This window comes from Herpailurus yagouaroundi, unplaced genomic scaffold (assembly GCF_014898765.1).
Source record: "Herpailurus yagouaroundi ecotype Mexico unplaced genomic scaffold, PumYag 160, whole genome shotgun sequence".
Taxonomy (NCBI): Eukaryota; Metazoa; Chordata; class Mammalia; order Carnivora; family Felidae; genus Herpailurus; species Herpailurus yagouaroundi.
The window spans coordinates 3,909,886-3,915,898 of NW_024412401.1; positions in this window are offsets into that span (position 1 = coordinate 3,909,886).

Sequence of the window (6,013 nt, forward strand, 5' to 3'; positions counted from 1 at the left end):
TTATATGACTGTATTATGATCTATCCATTTTCCTGTTAATGAGTATACAGATTGTTTCCAGGTTTTTGTGATTACAAGCAACCCATTAATGCGCGTTTATGCACATGTGTCCTCGAGCACAGAGAGTTTCTTTCTATGATTGGTGCCTAGAAATGGATTTTTTGTGTGTGTTGAAGGATATGAGCCCTTCAACTTCACTAGACTTTGCCAAATTACTCTCCAAAATGGCCATACAACTTTACATTTGCACAAGCACTGTGTGAGAGTACTTAATGTTTCAATGCAAGTTACCAATCTTTAAAATTTTTGTCTAATTAGGCCTCTTTGAAAGTGTTGCCCATGAGGGGTACCTGGGTGGCTCAGTTGGTTAAGCATGTGACTCTTGGTTTCAACTTAGGTCATGATCAGATTGAACCCCGTGTCAGCCTAGAGCCTGCTTGGAGTTTCTCTCCCTCTCTCTCTCTCTCTCTCTCAAAATAAATAAATAAACTTAAGGCGTGTCTGGGTGGCTCAGTCGGTTGTGTCTGACTTCGGCTCAGGTCTCAATCTCATGGTTTGTGAGTTCAAGCCCCACGTCGGGCTCTGTACTGACAGCTCAGAGCCTGGAGCCTGCTTTGGATTCTGTCTCCCTCCCTCTCTGCCCCTCCCCTGCTTGCACTCTGTCTCTGTCTCTCAAAAATAAATAAACATTTAAAAAAATTATAAATAAATAAATAAACTTAAAAAAATGTTGTCTATGAAACAGTATCAGTTTTTTGGGTTTTGTCTTTTTTTTTTTTTTTTTTTTTGCACTTCCTGTTTACAAGTGAAGCTTGTCCTCTTTTCATACATTGATTTGCTTCTCTTGCTTCCTCTTTCAGGAATCACCTATTTGCATGCTCATTTGTATATAGGATTTCTTTTCCTTTTTAAATTGATTTGTAGAAGTTCAACACATATTCTGGATACTATCTATCACTTTCTCAATTGTGTGTGAGTTTTCAGTATCTTTGTCCTATTTGTGACTTCTCTTTTCATTCATATTTGAGTCTTTTTTGTCCGGAAGTTGTAATTTTAATATTCATAATGCTCAAAACTGATGGTTACCAGAGGGGGGAGATAGGGGGATGAGTGAAATAGGTGATGGGATGAAGGAGGGCACTTGTGATGAGCACCGGGTATTGTATGGAATTGCTGAATCACTACATTGTACGCCTGAAATGAATATTATACTGTATGTTAATCGAATTTTAAATAGAAACCTTAAAAAATATTCAAAATGTTCAGCCTTTTCCTGTATGTTTTATGCTTATTGTGTCTCATCTAAGAAATCCTTTACTAACCTGTGGGACATAAATATATTCTCCCGTATTAACGTCTAAGTTTTGCACTTGACAATGAAATCTTCAATCCGTCTACAATTTACCTGCTTGTGGTGTGAAGTGAAAGGATCTTATTTTCTACCACATACATAATGAATTATTCCAGCAATATTTCTGGGACAGCTCGATGATCTATGACACTAACTCTGTCACATGCAAATGGATCTAGTTCTAGCCTTGCATTCCATTCTGTTGGTCAAACAGTCCATCTGGGTACCAATATCGCACTTTCTTAATATTATAGCTTCAAAATAAGACTGCAGACAGGGGTGGCCTAGTCAGGTAAGCATCCGACTCTTGATCTCAGCTCGGGTCATCATCTCACTGTTCATGAGTTCAAGCCCCACATTGGTCTGTGTGCTGATGGCACAGAGTCTGCTTGGGATTCTCTGCCCCTCCCCGACTTGTGCTCTCTCTTTCTCTCTCTTTCTCTCAAAATAAGTTAAATAAATAAATAAACAAACAAATAAATAAATAAATAAAATTTCATACATCACAGGGACAAATTCTCTCTTCTTCTTCAAAGAACATTAAAAACATTGTTTTGATAAGGGAAGCAATTGCTGTGGTCAGTTTACAGCCTGGAGGTTTACGTCACAGCCGGTATTACCAATTGTTTCCACAGAATGCCAGAAGAGTGGCTATTTATTGTCATTGAAAGAAGTCTTTAGGGACGCCTGGGTGGCTCAGTCAGTTAAGCGGCCGACTTCGGCTCCGGTCACGATCTCGCGGTCCGTGAGTTCGAGCCCCGCGTTGGGCTCTGTGCTGACCGCTCAGAGCCTGGAGCCTGTTTCGGATTCTGTGTCTCCCTCTCTCTCTGACCCTCCCCCGATCATGCTCTGTCTCTCTCTGTCTCAAAAATAAATAAACGTTAAAAAAAAATTTTTTTTTTTAAAAAGAAAGAAGTCTTTACAGATGGCTTGCTAATCTGTCCTTTCCTTCCTCAAATTCAGCGGCAGGAAATTTATTTGTTCTATTTCTCTGAACTATAGACATTTCTCAATTTCTGTTTTTGCATAGATGATACAGTCACATGGTTCAAAAACTAGAAAATTAAAAAAAAAAAAGTACATAGTCTCCCTTCCATATCCCCGTCTTCCCAGCTTCCTCCCCTCCATAGGTCATTACTTTTCTCAATTTCTTAGGTATCTTTACAGAATCTCTTTCTGCATGTATAACAAATATAAATATGGGTCATATTTTTCACTTTTTTTTAACTCCAAAAGGTGTCCTCCGCCTTTTTTCTTCACGTACAGTATATTTTACGGCTCTATGCACATCAACACATAGCCAATGTCCTGATTGCTTTCACATTTCATTTTATTTGACATATGTGTGTATGTATGTATGTATGCGCGTGTTTAGCCAGCCCGCCACCGATAGACCTTTGGTCCTTTTCAACCCTTTGCTTAAGCAAACATTGCTGCATAATGATCCTTGTAGAGACGTCTTCTTCCCATGGGTCAGAACACTTGTAGCATACAGTTCCAGAAGTAGAAATGCTGGGTCAAAGGCTGTGTGTGTTAGCCATCTTGGTAAATGTTCCCAAATCCCCCCATAGGCATTGAACCAGATTATACTCCCACGAGCAGTATACCAGAATGCCATTTCCACACAGCTGCACCCACAGAACACGGCATCAAACTTTGGGAGTTCTGCCAGTCTTCCAGATGTTGACATTCTTCACTCCTTCCTCTGCTGGATTCCTAGTCTTTGTCTTCTCGGTTTCTAGGAGCTCTTTATTTACCAGGAAGACCAGTCCCTTGTGTATGATGTGGGGTGCAAATGTTATGCCCCAGTTGTCTTCTGTCTTTTCAGGTCACATAATTTTGCTTTTGCTTTAATTTTCATGCAACCTTTACCTTTGTGTAATCAATGTATCCACCTTTTCTTTTATGGTTTCTGGATTTCAAGTCACAGGTCAAAGGGCCTTTCTCACCCCAAGGTTTTTTGTTGTTGTTGTTGTTTTGGATTTTTTTATTTATTTTTTGGGGGACAGAAAGAGAGACAGAGCACGAACGGGGGAGGGGCAGAGAGAGAGGGAGACACAGAATCGGAAACAGGCTCCAGGCTCCGAGCCATCAGCCCAGAGCCCGACGCGGGGCTCGAACTCACGGACCACGAGATCGTGACCTGGCTGAAGTCGGACGCTTAACCGACTGCGCCACCCAGGCGCCCCACTCACCCCAAGGTTTTAAAGGATTCCCTTCTGTTTTCTTCGAGGACATTTATGGTTTCATTTTTCACATTTAAATATTATATCCATTAAATATTATATCCAGGAGTTTATCCTGAGATAAGGTGTGAGGTATGGTGCTAACTTCACATTTTTCAGATGCCAGTATTATGAGGCTTTATAATGTTTAATATCCCATATTACTATTTTTTTTATCATTGCTTTTATCTTCAGGTTTTTCTTACTTTTTTTTTTTTTTTTTTTTTTTTGAGAGAGAGAGTGCATGCACAACCAGGGGAGGGGCAGAGGGAGAGAGAGAGAGAATATCTTAAGCAGCCTGCACACCCAGCACAGGGCTCCATCCCATAATCGCGAGATCATGACCTGAGCCAAAATGAAGAGTCGGACGCTCAACCGACTGAGTCACGCAGGCTCTCCTTACTATTTTTTAAATATACAGTTTAGAATCAAATTTTCAAAACTGTGGGGCACCTGGGTGGCTTGGTCACTTAAGCATTGGACTTCAGCTCAGGTCATGATCTCACAGTGAGTGAGTTCGAGCCCGTGTCAGGCTCTGTGCTGACAGCTCAGAGCCTGGAGCCTGCTTCAGATTCTGTGTCTCCCTCTCTCTGCTCCTCCCCCACTCACGCTCCGTCTCTCTCTGTCTCTCAAAAATGAATAAACGCCAAAAAGAAATTCCTTTTTAATTTTCAAAACTAAAACATTTTCAACAAAATAAACTTATTGAGTCTCTCTCCTCCCTTTCTTCCAAAACAAATAAACATTAAAACAATAAAAAAACAAAAACAAGATGAACAACAAAAAACCAGGGTGCCTGGATAGCTCAGTTGGTTAAGCATCCAACTTCAGCTGAGGCCATGATCTCATGGTTCGTGAGTTCAAGCCCCACATGGGGCTGTCTGCTGTCCACACGGAGCCCGCTTTGGATCCTCTGTCCCCTCTGCCCCTCTGCAGTCCGCGCTCTTTCTCTCTCTCAAAAAGAAATAAACATTAAAGAAATAAATAAACTTATTGAAATGTTTGTTGGGACTGAATTAAATTTTTTATAAACGACTTCAGGGAGAATTATATTTGTGGTTCCAAGCCTTCTTTTGCATCTTTAAGAATTTTTTCAAGTTTTCTGCCTATGGGTCTTGGACATTTTTTGTTTAGTTTATTCCTAGGTATTTTAACTTTGTTGCTGTTGCTATTATAAATGGGCTTTTTCTTCCTTTTGTCTGGTTGTGATGTGTATATATATGTAAAGCTACTAAGCTTGTACCTACTTAGTTATTGAGTAGTTTCTTGTTCATTTCTCTTGGGTTGCTCAAGTTTACAATCATAACCTCTGCAAACAGTGATAGCTTTACTTTCTCCTTTCCAATTTTTATACCTCTAATTTCTTTCTATTGTCTATGTGCCTTAGTTAAAATCTTTGGCACTCTGTTACATAACAGCGGTGGCAACGGACAGCCTTATCTTGTTCCTGCCTTTATTGGAAATGTTTCTAAGTTCCGCCATTAAGCTCGAGGTTGGGTTTTGAACTGAGATCAATCTATTTTGCCATGTTAAGGAAATATCTATCTATGTCTATTTTATTCAGTATTTTTTATCAAGCGGAGTTTTTTAATTTGGTCAAATGCATTTATTTTCAGCACCTACGGAGATAATTATATAATTTCCTCCTCAAATTAATATAATGGAATATATTACAATGTTAGCAATATCGAAATTTCTAGAATAAGCTCCAGCCCATATTTCATTTCCTCCTGCTTTCTGGCCATAGCCTCCTTTTCCTCACCATCTCCTTCTAAGTTCGTCTATTTCTGCTTTGGGTCTTCTTTTAGAGGAGCAATTTCTTTTTTTTTTTTTTAATGTTTATTTTTTGAGCGAGACAGAGACAGAACGCGAGTGGGTTAGGGGCAGAGAGACAGAGACGCAGAATTCCAAGCGGGCTCCAGGCTCTGAGCTGTCAGCACAGAGCCGGACGTGGGGCTCGAACTCACTGACTGTGAGATCATGACCTGAGCCAAAGTCTGATGCTCAACCTACTGAGCCACCCAGGCACCCCGGGAGGAGCAATTTCTTATATTTAAAAAAAAAATTTATCGCAAAATGTTTGGTGACTCTTTTCGTCATTATTTTTTGCTGTTATTGTGTCTGGTTAGTTTTGCTGCTGTTTTTGTCACTCAGTATGGGACGAGTTGAGTTTCCCTGGCCCAGCGATTTGCAGTAATTGCTTTCAGAAAGTAGGTTGTGCTAGCACTTTCTGAGATGAGCTACCACTGAGCCATTGCATTATTTTCCACATATCTTTGTTGCATGGCATGAAAACTTGCACCCCTCTCCAATTTTTTCTTTCGCTGCTACACATTTCATGTTTATAAAGGCTGAACTACCTGGATTCGCTATGTTAACATGAATGATGCCATTTTCTTTTTCTTTTCCTTTTTTTTTTTTTTTTTTTTTTTTTTTT